Genomic DNA, 13788 nt, shown 5'->3' on the forward strand with positions numbered 1-13788 from the left:
GTTGGCATTGGGACTCTGTGCTCTTCACCACAGCAAACCAGTGCTAAAGTGCATGTGCTCTCTTCCTAAAACAAGGTGAAATTGGCCTTCACCTGGCTGGCACGGCGCATTTCATTTACTTGTTAGTATGTATTATATGGGACTACATGTACCCAGGGTCAGAAAATTAAATGCTACTACTGCCCCTGCAGCACTCATTGTGCCAACCACTAAAGTAGCACTTTAAAACATGTCTCATGTCTGCCAGTGCAGCCTGTAGTGCAGTTTTAAGCTGCCAATTCAAACTAACAAAATAAACCTTTTGTCAGGCCTAAACCCTCCTTTTTAATACATATGTCACGACTAAGACAGGCCCCAAGCAGGCCTTAGGACGGGGTGCATTGTATTTAATAAGCCTTACATGTTCTGATAGTGAATCACACCTAAAATAGATTTCCCTACTTTAGGTCCACCTCTCCCATAGAATAACACATTTTACCTCATTACATTTAGTAAGTTGCAACCCTTGACTGGAAACAGTTAGAAATGTCATGTTTGGAATCAAAATATTGTAATTTAAAATCCTCCTTAATGGTAAGGTCAGATTTAAGTCACAGGTCTGAAAATGCTATTTTTATAAAGATAAAGCAAACACAAGGAGATAATGGAAGGATCGCTGAAACCTTTCAGACACTCACCCCCAGTCACAGATCTGGGTTGAATCGATCATCGTTCTTTAGCTCACTTAGCCACCCCAGTTCAGACCAGCCCGTACTGCCAAGTCAGGTCTTCCCATGACCGGAAACAAGAATCCTGTGACCGGTTTCAGAGTAACACCCCTCATCAGCCAGTGGCAAAGTGAGCAAGGGACCCTTGTCTGGGCATACCCTGGCAACGTAGGTCAAACAAAGCTAACACAAGGAGAAAGTTGAGTTTTTCTTATCCTAATCAACTGGTGTCTGCTGCAAGAGTCCATGGTCACATGACCTTGCAGTTAGACTTTGTTCATTCCTCCCAGACAGTGAAACGATAGGGCTTGGGTATGGGCAGGGTGGGCATCCTGACAGGATGGGTGGGGCAGACCTCTTCTTTGTCCCACTTGCACTTCAAAAGGGCTGCCTCCACCGCACACAAAGAAACTTAACACTTGTCTTTTGTCGCACCAGACATATTGGATTCTTGGAAAAGGAATGAAAGAACTTCCCAGAACCAAATGTGGATGTAGCCTAGAAGACAGTCTCACATCAAAGGATGGCACTAGATATAGGTATTGGACCCTCATATCAACTCTTTAGTACACTTGTGGACCTGTGCAAGACTTGAGAAGTGCTGTCTAGACTTCCAGACAATGTCCCCCCTGCTTGAGGCCTGCCTTGTTTCCCACAGTACTGTCCTGCTGCTATCAGAGGACTGCCTTGCTGCTTTAGGCCTGCCTTGCTTGCCACAGGATTGCCCTGTTGCTAGATGCCCACTTTGTTGGTTGAACCCATAACTACTAGAGTGACTCCTAAGGTTACTTAGCTGGCCTCCTCTATGAGCTAGGGTGAAACGGGCCACAGTAATTACCAGTCCATTAAAGTATTTAATTCATAATGTTTTTGCATACTTTAGTGTGTTGCACTAAGTCGAACTATAATGCCTATACGTGGGTGCTGTGCACACTGTCTTTGGAACCAAGCTATACCTGTCTGATTATTCCTAATTAGGGCAAAGCCATTTTTAGGTTGCTTGTGTTCTGGTTATGGGAGGACCTGGCCTGGCAGTTCGGGCTGGACTGTTCCTATTGGAGCAGGGTCACAACTAATTTGCATATGGCTGGGTCCAAACTGAGGTGGAATAGTGTTCAAACTAGCGATGTACTGGGATTCAGCCCCGAGGAATTACAGGTGACTGAGATTATTTCAAGCATTCTATCCATCACTTTTTTGTATACTTTAGTCTGTCATTATCATAGGCTGAGTGGGTTGAACGCTGTGGGCACTGCAGAAGATGAGCTGTGAGCAGAGCCCTGATATAGAGGTAAGTTGGCTTCTCCTTGGACAGGATTGGTTGCTATTTAGGCCCTGAATGGGCCCTAAATCCGAGGTGAAGGTACCCACTTAAGCAGCTTGAGCGGAAGGCATCACTGGGCAGTTTGTGTAGTATACAACCTGCAAGATGTTGTTTATGGTTCCCTGGACATTGTTCAGAGACTATGGTCCTCAAAGAGGAGCTCATAAATACCACTGTTTAATCTGACATCCTTGGTGAGGTTTTTCCCTAACTTTTTGCCTTACATCCTTCTAGTTTGCTGACTTAATTTTGCTGGCTTTATGACTCTGGGCAATTTACCACTGCTAACCAGTGCTAAAGTGCTTGTGCTCTCGCCTTTAAATATGGTAACATTGGCTTAAATTCAATTGGCTTATTTAATTTACTTGTAAGTTCCCAGTGCAGTGGCACTAAATATACACAAGGACTGTCAATTAAATGCTACTAGCCAGCCTACAGCACTCATTGTGCCATCCACTTAAGTAGTCCTTTAAACATGTCTCATGTCTGCCATCGTAGCAATCATGCAGTTTTAAACTGCCAATTAAACTTCCCTTTTATTATATATAAGTAAACCCTAAAGTAGGCCCAAGGTAGTCAATAGGGCAGGGTGCTTTGTAATTAAAAAGTTTGGACATGTACTTCTAAGTTTTACATGTCCTGGTAGTGAAAAACTCGGAAATTCGTTTTTTACTACTGTTAGGCCTGCCTCTCCCATATGATAAAATTGTTTTGCCGTATAACATATTATAGGTGCTAATGTTCAACTAGGAGCGGGTAAACATTTACGGTTTGGTGTCTGAGAAATTCTAAATCAAAATAATCATGAATTCTAAAGTCATATTTTAAGTTAAAATTTGGAAAATTACATTTTAGAAAGTTGCCATTTTCCTGCCCTAACTATTTGGTGCCTGCAGCCTATTCTTTGGTCACATGACTGGGTATAGTTGGTAATGGCACTTTGTTTATTCTTCTCAGACAGTCACAAAAAAAGAATGATTAGGTGTTCATGGATGAGCAATCAACTGGCAGGATATAGAGTGGAGCTGAGCACAGCCCCACTTGCAAGTGAATAGGATGTGCCCTGTCTTCACTAGGACTTGTCAGCACTGCATTGTTCATGCAGCCAACTTGGAACCAGAGCAGGGGAGGCAGGAAACTTCAAGAATTTCAAGGAATTATTTGTAAGCTCTCCGACTTCAAAGAAAGAACCAGAACCCTCTGAGCTGCTCTTCAATACACCTCTGGGTCTGTGGATACTACAGAAGAAGAACTGTTGTGCTGCTTGCTGCCAAAAGGACTGCTATTTTGCTGCCCTGCCACTCTGCTGCCATTCTGGCTGGGAAGGGAGACTGGATCTGCACTCTTCATACCAGGCTAAAGCAACTCCAAGGGTCAGCTGACTGACCTCCTGTTCAGAACTACAGGGACATAAGAAACTCCAAAGGCTCCCTGCAGGTGCCCAGCTGACCTACTGCCTGTACCTGCAACTGGACCTGCTTGAGCTCTGCTGTCTTCTGCTGGTGTGAGTTCTTGACCCCCAAAAGGTTCCCTTTAGGTTCTGAACCCTTAGTGTGGCATCTGTTGAGTTCCTCGCCAAACAAAAGGAGAACACCTGAAGTTTTGGGCTCTTCATGATGGGCATGTTCACTCCAAAATCTTGCCACATGCTCTGCCTGCTAACGCAAAGCTCTGATGAACCTGACTAAAGCAAACGCCAGCGATGCCCAGCAAAGCGAGATCTATACTTCGGACTACAGCATAGACAGTTCACGGTGACCGTCAATGTGTAGCTCCAGCAATGAGCATCCGCAAGGCCCAACACAATCTTCATGCTACAACGACGATTATCCGTGATGCCTGCTTTTTCCCTCTACATCAATGACCATCTGCAACGCTATCTCTGCTCCTCGCTATCCCGTCCACCCCAAATGGAACTCTTCACACAGGACTTTTGAAGGTAACTCTTTCAGCAATACCAACCTGGTCCCTATATCTGACCTGTGTCTCATCTTAGTCCGCCTGAACTTGTGACTTTCACTTGGTCTCGGATAACCACAAGTGGCGCTTTGTGCTTTAAGGTACTTCACTTACCTGAAAGCTTTGAAATTGTATATCCCCAGTTCTATTGATTGGATAATTGCCATTTTGGCCTCAAAAAATGTATTTAATTGTACTTTATTTTCTTACATTGTTGTGGGACTTTTCTTGAGTTGTGATTTTACTTTATTACTGTTCAAAGTGCTACATAAATACTTTACACATTGCCTACCTGCTTCATGCTAAGTTACCAGAGAGTTGAGCATGAGTTAAATTGGGGATTGCTTGTGTCTCATCCTGACAGCGATTGTGGTTGCTGCCTAAGTAGGGTCCCATTCCCCTCAACCAGTAACCCAATTTCCAACACAATGGAGTTTGAGCTTGCCAACATGGATGCCTACACAGTAGCTGAGCTCGGAGTTCTGCAAGGAGAGGGGACTTCCAGCCAAAACCAACACTAGAAAGCTGTAGGTCCAAATTGTGCTGAGGGCCTGGGTGGATGTCCACCACTCACTGGCTACAGCAACAGAAGGAGATGATGATGTGGAAAGGTAAGAGAGGGCTTGGATACCAGTCCTGAGGTGCACCATTCCATTGAGGGGTAAGACCTGTCTCCTGAATTGGAGCGCCCTGCCAGAGTAGAGAGAAGTGTTTCTTTCCAAGGTCTATCCCCGGGGGAGCTGCTGAATAGCAAGTCTGACAGGTTTAGGCCACAGATGGCCAAGCATAAGATGGAGGAAAATAAACTGGCCATAGAAGCAAAGAAGGCGAAGGCTGATACTGAGAGAGCCTTGGCATAGGAGAAACTACCCATGGAAGAAAGGAGGAAGGCCCATTAGCTAAGTTTCAGATATGTGGACATTCACACTAAACAGATTGAGTACAGCAATAATGGTGGCAGGCTACCCGCAGTGTCCTCTGGAGACAAGAGGGTCAACATGCCAAAGGATCTGGGGCCTAACTTTGATGTGGGAGAGAACAATGACAAGTGGTTTGAAGTCTATGAGGTCACTCTGGAGATAAATAGGGTTCCTGTGGAGAATTGGGGACAGTAGCAGCTCCTCGAGGGAGTGCTGCGGGGCGGTGGCCGGGGGAGGGGCTGGCTTAGGGAACAGTCTCTGGAGGCACATATCAATGAAGCGAGGAATGCCTCTCTGGCACTAGAGAAGGGGCACAGGAGGAGTTAGCCCCCCATGAAGGAAACTTGTCAGAAAGTATGGCCTCACCCTAGAAAAGTATAGGTAGCAGTTTAGGGACAGTCAGAAGCTGCCCCATAAGTCGTGTATGGATTGTGTAAATTCCTTTTGCAAGGTGCTGGAAGGTTCGGTGATGGTCAGTGAAATAAAAGATTTCCAGAGGCTGTATAATTTTATGGAGAGAGAGAACAAGTGCAGTCTGCCCCAACACCTGATTGATAGCAAGCTCACTAACCCCAGGACGATTGCCAAAGAGGCGAGCTGGGGGCTCTGCCCCTGAGTCCACACGAAGGTATCTCGGGGATCACCAAAAGGGTCGGTAGGTTCCCACATGAAGAAAGAGTGGGACAGAAAATTAAAAACAAAGATTTCTCAAAAAGGTCCCTAAAATAATTCCATGGGCCAGGATTCCCAATCCCCACCTAAACAGAAGAAGAGTAAGGTCCCTGACGATAAAGCCTTATGAAAGTTCACCCTAAGTGCTATGAATGTCCTCACCCTTGACACTGCAAGGGTGATAAAATACATCCCAAAGGGGCATAGCCCCTGAATGGTGGGAAGACACCAGTGTGTACAGTGTGTGTAGTGCTTGGGGAAGACGTTACCCCTGTTAGTATGGGTGTAGTGCAGATATTAGTCTAGTGTCCCTGGGTGATGGAGAGGTGGAGATATAGGCCCATGTGCCAAGCATCGCTAAAAATACTGTCAGTGGGTCATCATCAATGGGCAGAAGGCGGAGGCTCTGAGAGACACAGGAGCCAGCACGATGACCATCTGGTGTCAACTGGTGTCCTCAGAGAAGGTAGCCCCTAATGTAGACCACCAGGTTGTAGTAGTCTCATTTGAATGGGGGCATCTCAAGTTCATTTAGGGTAGCTGTGAGTCCAACCATGCCTGTGGAATGCCTGCTCAAAATTGACGTAGAGCACACTGTTAGACCTGGTAGCCTTAGGCTGGTCTGCCCCCAAATATTTGCCTTCCATCTCCAATTTTTTGCCACGTTTTTGCTGGTATTAGGACACTGCATACTCTACCATTGCTAACCAGTGCTAAACTGCTTGTGCTTTCTCCCCTAAAATTGGTAATATTGTTTCATACCCAATTGCCATATTTAGTATACTTATAAGTCCCTAGTAAGTGCACTACATATGCCCAGGCCCGGTAAATTAAATGCTACTAGTGGGCCTGCAGCACTACATGTGCCACCCACCTAAGTAGCTCTCAAACCATGTTTCAGGCCTGCCATTGCAGAGCCTGTGTGTAAAGTTTACACTGCCATTTCAACCTGAAAACATACATGGGTAGTGAAGGATTGTTAAATTTGTTTTTCACAACTGCGAGGCCTTTCTCTCCTGCAGGATAACATTGTATAAGTGCCATTTCCAATTGGGAAGAGATGAACCCTTTAAGTTTGGTGTCTCTGGACACCTAACATATGGTGAAGTCGAATTCTAAATTACAAATTGCACTTTTGGAAATTTGGCATTTTCTTGCTTTAGCCAGTTGCTGTTTGTAGCGAAATTGCACTTTTGGAAATTTGGCAGTTTCTTGCTTTAGCCAGTTGCTGTTTGTAGCGTGTCTCTGATCACATGACTGGATGTAGTTGGCAGTTCAGCTTTGCGTATTCCTTCAAGACAGCCACACAAAATGGGAGCTTAGGTGTACCTCAGTGGGCCATCTCTGGCAGGATGGGAGGGAGGAGCTGAACACAGCCTCACTTACACCTGAATAGGCTGTGTCCTGCACACACACCAAGAGATGCAGGCCTTCCTTTAGTGAGTCTGGAGCCAGGGCAGAAAGGGAGGACCTCTGTGCACTTCAAAGGCATGCCTATCAACATTTCTATTGGTCTCCTATCTTGAAACTAGACTTAACCGAGTCATCCACATACTCACTTGGCCTTGTGTTTATAGAAGATGACACAGAATGCTTTATGTCTGCACACTCTGCACATGGTGAGGAGATTTCTTTCATTCAGTCTAGCCAGCACTGACATTATGCGGCTGTTGTCAACTGGGGTTGATTTGTGTGTCGAGTGGAGCGTTGGACTTAAGGAAACATTTGGTGAAATGTGGAGGGATGAAGAAGAGGATGGATGTTAAAATGGGGTTTCTTCCTCCCTCATCAGGCAATCCACAATACTGCTATTTGCATAGAGTACAAGCCTTAAATTTGTTCCGATCCAGGATGATAGCCTTCTTTGTATTTGTTGACTGAAGCGCCCAATCAAAGATGATGTCAACCTCTTTTTATGATGTAATTCTCGTAAGTCTGTGTAAAAGGAGGCTTTGGGCAGAAAGAGGATTCAAAAGTCATTCATTTGATGATGTATTTGTTGTGTTTTTCGGCTTCTATAATTCCTTTTAGCCTTGATTTTTATTTCCTTTTTTATCATCAGGATTCTTGTTGGAATCTTTCTTCTTGAAGCGTTATTCTGGGCTCTGTCACAATCCTGATTCCACTGTGGTTTTGGTGCCTTGCATGTCAACTCCTGTATCATCTGTCATTTTCAATCAAGAAATGGCAATATTTCCAAGTTTTTTTTTCTAGTCTTTCACACTTTTTATCTGAACTAAAATCGTTTAAAGGAAATTTTTACACGTTTCATATGTACAGTAAGTGCTGGTGGCAGACTGGCTACTGGGAGGATTTGACTATTCCTTTCAACTATCAAGACCGAAACAAAAAGACCATTATAGCAAACAGTCCTTCATAATTCGCATAGTCTTGGCACGATCTATCCTAGATATTAAACATTCCAGAACGTCTGTCACACATTGAGAGTAATGTAGATGTATACATAGTTATTGTGAGACTTCTAAAGTGCTAAGATGAAACAAACATGTTTGGATTGCAAAAAAGCTTGCAAAAGAGATGTGTGAAGTTATGACAGTTACATTTCTCATTCTATTTATTCTATTGATCAACTTCGGTGGAAAGAGATTGTTATATTGGCCAGAAATCAGCAGACTGTGTACTGGAATGGAGGTCAAATACAATAACATACTTATCATCTAGTTTCAAGTGATATTAGAATATCCTCAGATTAATACTTTAGAAAGAGCTAAAAAAATAAGTCGGAGAGTTTCAGTTTACAAATTCGGATAGCCACGTCTTCTGTGAGCCTTGGATCCTGTAATTCTAGAAGATTAAATATTAAGTCAAGATACTCATGACCAATAGCCAAATCAATATATGGAAAAAAGACATTTTATGAAAACTACTGTTGAGGGGGTGAGACTGACATAAATGATGGAAGGGCAAAGAAGGGGAACGGGAGGACAGGAAAGGCTGGCACAGACTATGAGAACAAGAATGACTGGCACCAGAAATATGCAGCTCCCTTAATGCTAATTTGATTACGGTCGGTTAGAAGTATTGTGCTGAAGTAGTTCTAAACGCCACAGAAAGAACCATAAGGAAGCTTCAACACCTTTGACATTAGTCCCTATTCTGAAGCCATCCACAACTCAAAAAGACCCCTTTGCTTGAGAGAATACCCACTAGATAATCCTGCATATCATATGATTCCACAAAAGCCTTTACCTGGGAAGGTCTATTTTTCTAAGGAGCTTAACTGGGTTTGAAGTGATTCGTGAAGGCTGATGACCGGTCAGGTCTCCAGAGTCAAGATAGGGCTTTTTAAGAGTGGTTTGCCGGCTATTTGTTTGAAGTTCTTCAGACCCAATCTTGACCTGATATAACTCTGGTGTAAAGAATGGTGCAATGGAAGTCTGAGGCAGTTTCTTTTTTTTAAAATTATTTGGTTGCAAGAATCTATAGAAGTGGAGGAGCATTTACCCTTAAACAAAACAAAGCTCGAAAGATGAACTGGTCAGCGAGAGTAAACTAGTCAAGTGTCCTATAGTTGCCTGTGCTCTGACTTAATGGTCTAATCTGGTGAGACAGAAGTAACACTCCATGAAAGGCTAATGTACATAGAGGATATTATGCTTGAGATGGGGCCTGTTCCTTGTACTCAAAACAAATTTAAATTGTGTCAAATGAGAGAGATGTTCATGTTTGTGGTGTTAGGCGTGTTGATTGCCTTAAATGGGTAGATAAAATCAGGCATAACAATAAGAAAAAATGGACAGTTAAAATGAGTGGCACAGCATCTGAAATCAATCTAAATATTGAGTTAGGGCAGAGAAAACTACAAATATTTGGTTCAACGTAGGGGATAGTGCGTCCTCAGAGGACAGGGTCACAGAGCATGAAACTAGAGCATATGAAACTACTGTGAGAACAAGAGTAAAGATGTGATCTCTACATATATTTGCTCTCTGCCTTGGCATTTACTAAAGGAACATTATTAGATAGAAAGGAAACCATTTAGAATCCTGAAACCGTTGGGACTAGGTAGAGATGAGCAACTGACCAGCATCAGCAATGGTGTCAGTTCCTTGAAGACTGTATGACTACAGAGAGACCATCATGTTCAATCCTCGGATTTAGAGAAAACCTATTGGGTCCCAGAAAAATCATGGGGCCAGATAACAATAGCAATTTAATTTTCTTTTACAAGTTTGATGTTTTGACTTTCCACTTTTCCTACTGTCTGGCTATAGAGACATACCAATCTTTCAGGGATCTCTTTATCCTGATGAAGACCTTTTTCAGCTCGAAGGATTGAGTGAAACATGCCCAAAAAAATTGCATAGAGAATTGTAGAGTGATAATAATCTATTGTTATCACACCTTTTCATTTCAAAAATAAAATAAAATTATATGGGTTATGATTGTAGGCAGCTGTAATGCTCTGATCCGTATTGATGATATCCTATGCTCCAACTGGATTTTACAGCCCATTCAAACACTTTGATGTTTTGAGTGCGGTAAAAAGCCCTATGAGGAAGCATGACACAAATAGTGGGTGAGAGCTATTTTTCCAAATTTGGAGATTCTTCAGTATTTGAAAGAATCCCTACTAGTCTACACCAACACAGTTGTCCAGGCCTGATGCTCATGAATCCATATATACTGTATGAAGAAGTGAATGAACCTGGAGAAAATGTCTCTAAATATTATCATACACTATCTTAGTTATAAGTAAGGTATTTAAGAAAATATTATATTAAAGGCTTTCGACCAGTAAAGGTTTCCATCAGATTCAAAGGCTAGGTTAGGCTGGTACCGTCAACATTCACGCTAGAGTGGTTCAATTATTGCCCACTGTTGGCCAGACAGGCTTAACTTTAGTGCCAAATGTGTATCCATTGGACACATTTACTGGGCAAACAGACACACTAATTGGCATCAATTTACAGGCCAGGACACATCAGAGAAACATAATTCATCATATTAGAGAGAAGGATGTTTCCAACAGTAAAAAAAGGTCTCTGCCAAAGCATGAAGAAGCCTCACAGTATAATGCTTTGGTGATTCAGGGTTCAGAATTCATTAATAACATTGGCCTTACTCAGTGAAATCATATTTAAAATTACTAAACTGGCTACCAAATGGCTGAAAACCTTTCATCTAACAACAGATATACCTGAAACCTTTAGGTTGGTAAATTAAGGTGTATGGGGATTACCACCAGGATAATTGGCTTAAGGTGCATGTGCCAAGCAGAACATGATGTTCTTGGTTTCTGTAATCTTTTGGGATGTGGGTATATGTCTTCCAGATACATATTATCTCAGAAGTCTTTTGGTTTAGCCAATTTTGTCGTGCTAATCTTCAGTGATGAACTCTCTGTCCATACAACTTGACCTTTTTGAACTTGGTTGGACTAGTTACTTTGAAACAAAGAGATTGTACCGAGACTTTGCTCGAGCCAACATCTTCAAGTCTGATACTTTCTGGATACCTTTATAACCATGAGTGTTTAATGCTGTTCTTCCTATATACCAGATTCTTGGCTCTGAATACTCATTCCAATATTTAACAGTGGGAATGTTACTCACATAGATCTCAGCATTGTTGTATTATAATTATGAGTAGAAAGTTGTTTAAGCTTGTTTCCGTATTCACATTAGTACCACACTGAATATGATTTGTGCCCTTACTATGACATAAACAAAACTTAGGTAGGCACCTTGTGGTTAGCTTTCTTGGTCAAAAGGGCTTATTAGAAATTACCTGCTCGCAGAAACTTTTTGAAGCCCTATACGTATATGTACTAGCTTTAACTGACATAATACAACTCTATACATTCTGACATTAAAACTTTACCCTGAATTTCATTTACAAAAATATTACCCCGTTGTGTGTGAATATTATATCATTAGCTCAAGTGGGGTGATATGTTGGTGAATATAAGTTGGACATGCATTGGATATTATATATTCTCCATCACTGCAAAGGACTGATAGACCTGGATGGGAGACTCTTTGATTCCATTCCTATACAAAACAGAGAATAACAGGAATACATCCATTTTGAGTCGAAGTTAATATATTCGTTATTCAATAATTTGTTCACTGAATGAGACTCTCTTCATTGATATCTATCGGAGCATTGCTGTCCTGTGTCCTTGCACAATGAACAGCATTGTTAAGCTTTTATACCTTTTGTGGGCAGAACAGCTAACAGATTAGGGCCTCAGAATGCAAGACCCTAGTACATGATAGCACCCACTTCTTTCAATTTGTTTAGTGAGCCGTTAGACTTGCTGTATGAGGAATCGCGATAGACCAATATGCAGATTACTCACAAATCTAGTTAAAAACATCCTCCATAAATTGAATTTTTAAAGGCTAGCACCGCGCCTGGTTGGGAAGTACGGGCGAGTGGATATTTAGGGCCGGGTACCAGGGAAGACCTGGGCCTGGTTGTGGGAGCATTGAGTGTTCTTCCCTTGGTGCTGCAGGGTTCAGGAGGGGGCATGACTGTACGCCTGTCTGCAGCCCCAGTCCCTGTAGCTATTTCACTGGTTCTACCTATGTTGGAATAGGTATTCGTAAACTCAGGATTAGTGAGTCACAGACCCAGTAATTTTGAGCCCAGAAACACAGAGCGGTATCTGAGCACAGAAACATAAGCCTACAAGTCCACCAATCAATCCACCAACTCCAAAGAGTGCGCCGTTACTATGAGGGAAGCTCCCACATTAACACAAACAATGCCAAAACAACAATCCACTATGAGCTATCCCGAACAACCAATTTGTTAAGGATTTTCTAAACTGGCATTCAATTCCAATCGTATGGAGCTGTATGGGGAGGGGATTCCAGGCATGTGCAGCTAAGAGGGAAAGGAAGAACATCCCAACTTCTTAGGTTTGATTTGGGGGGCACAGAACAACCCTATGTCATATGGTCAAAGAGTCCTAACAGGACAACAGTGGGTTAGTCTGTTTGAAACTTATAGAGGACCTGCACCATAAAAAGATCTGTGTTCCAGGGCAAGGGTTTTAAAGTGGATCCTCTCCTTAATCATCAGCCAGTGGAGATCCTTTATATGGGGAAAGATTGCAGGATCTTTAATAATAGCCCAGCTGCTGTGTTCTGTACATCCTGCAGCCTCTTAAGCAGTGAAGCAGGCAGGTCCAGGCACAAAACATTGGCATCATTTAAGCGGGATGTGATAAGTGCGTGGATCACTATTTTCAGCTACTGAGAAGGAGGTAAGAACAATCATTTTTTAGAGACCTTAGTAAATCAAAGCACAATCCTACTAATTATGCAATCTGTGGGGCATAGTCAATTGCCGATCTAGCTTAATTCCGAGGTTGCAAGCAGCCATAGTGGTGGGGGAGGGGAAAGCTAGCAATCTACCCCCACTAGGGTGAGAGGGCACCAAACAACAAGATCTCAGTCTTATCTGCGCTGTACTGAAGGTTACTGGCCCACATCCATTCAAAAACTGCCCTGCAGACAACTCTTAAAAGCCTCTATTGTGTCTTTACCTATTGATAGATATAACTGTGTGACATCTGTGTAAGAAACTATACTCACTACAAAGGATTCCATCAGACAGACCCGAGGGGACATATAGATAATAAATAAACTAGGGCTCAAAACTGAGCCCAGCAGAACTCCAAATATATGTGTTTGTTATCAGAGGAGTATGGGGCCATCCAGATCGCTTGGCTCCTGTTATATAAAAATGAATGAATCTATGGCATTGGCAAGCCCCCAACGCCAATGTTTTCTAAATGCTGAAGGAGGGTACTATGTGGAACCATTTCAAAAGCAGTCTATAAGTCTAATAAGATCAGGGCAGCCTGTTGACTCTTATCTAATAACAGCTTAATAAAAGCGATCACCTCCACAAGTGCAGTCTCCGTGCTATGACAAAGCCAAAAAATTGATTGTGAGGGATGCAATGAACCCCTCCAGATAGTTGAGAACTGATCAGTTTTTCCAATATTTTAGAGGCAGCCAGGAGTAGTGAAATTGGTCTGAAATTGGCTAATTGAGTCCTGTCAGCTGAATGTTTTTTTCGCAGCGGGACTACTCTGGCCTGTTTCCAGCAAGACCTCACTGATGCCATTTGATTGGATGTGTTAAAAAGTTGATTGAAAATTGGATTATTGACCCTAACTATGGTTGCCAAGTTCGCAGGATGACATAACATGCAAGAATAGCATGCT

General features: G+C 42.6%; 1 protein-coding gene across 1 annotated transcript in view; it reads left to right on the forward strand.

Moving 5' to 3' along the window:
• Positions 1 to 13788, forward strand: part of GRM3 (glutamate metabotropic receptor 3) — a 1294065-nt gene that overhangs the window by 212479 nt on the left and 1067798 nt on the right. The gene's annotated exons all lie outside the window — the stretch shown is intronic.

Source organism: Lissotriton helveticus, chromosome 1_1 (assembly GCF_964261635.1).
Source record: "Lissotriton helveticus chromosome 1_1, aLisHel1.1, whole genome shotgun sequence".
NCBI classification, from domain to species: domain Eukaryota; kingdom Metazoa; phylum Chordata; class Amphibia; order Caudata; family Salamandridae; genus Lissotriton; species Lissotriton helveticus.